This window comes from Mastomys coucha, unplaced genomic scaffold, assembly GCF_008632895.1.
Source record: "Mastomys coucha isolate ucsf_1 unplaced genomic scaffold, UCSF_Mcou_1 pScaffold20, whole genome shotgun sequence".
In the NCBI taxonomy this organism is placed as follows: domain Eukaryota; kingdom Metazoa; phylum Chordata; class Mammalia; order Rodentia; family Muridae; genus Mastomys; species Mastomys coucha.
The window spans coordinates 45,474,281-45,474,908 of NW_022196903.1; positions in this window are offsets into that span (position 1 = coordinate 45,474,281).

A 628-nucleotide genomic window follows, 5' to 3' on the forward strand; every position below is an offset into this window, starting at 1 on the left:
TCTGGAAGAGAAGTCAGTGCTCTTGACTGCCAAACCCCATAATAACACTTCGCAGTAACATTACACTCGACTGCAAGACAGCAAATAGTCCAAGAACATGTAAACACTGCAAAGGAGCATTTAATGGTCACACCCTTTTAATGAAACACAAAAACTATTTTCTATAAATACCACATAGAAAAATGGGCAAAATCACAATAATTTACAGGATATTCATAGCCACCCTCAGATGTTTCTAAGTATCCAATGACACACTGGCATCTAGACAATGGCCATCTTGAAACTCCTGTCCTGTGTGATAGTTATCTACACATTTAAACTACAGATGACAGTTTTAGAACTTAGCTGTTTACCTGATTCAAATGAAATCAAGATAAAAAGTTAATTTGGAGTCCAATACCACGTGAAAGCCAATAGAACTCTTGAAGTCAACAAGAACTGCACCAGGTACAAAGAACCCCACATTCACCCCCCCGGGAAACTCTTCCCTCCTTCGTAGCTGTGGTAAGGCCAGAGGTCCTGGTACTTCGGGCAGAGGCTTCCTGGTACAGACCATACATGGATCTTACAGTGCATTATACTCCACACATTTCGATGGGTCTGTGGGAAAGTGCTTCTGGCAAATTGT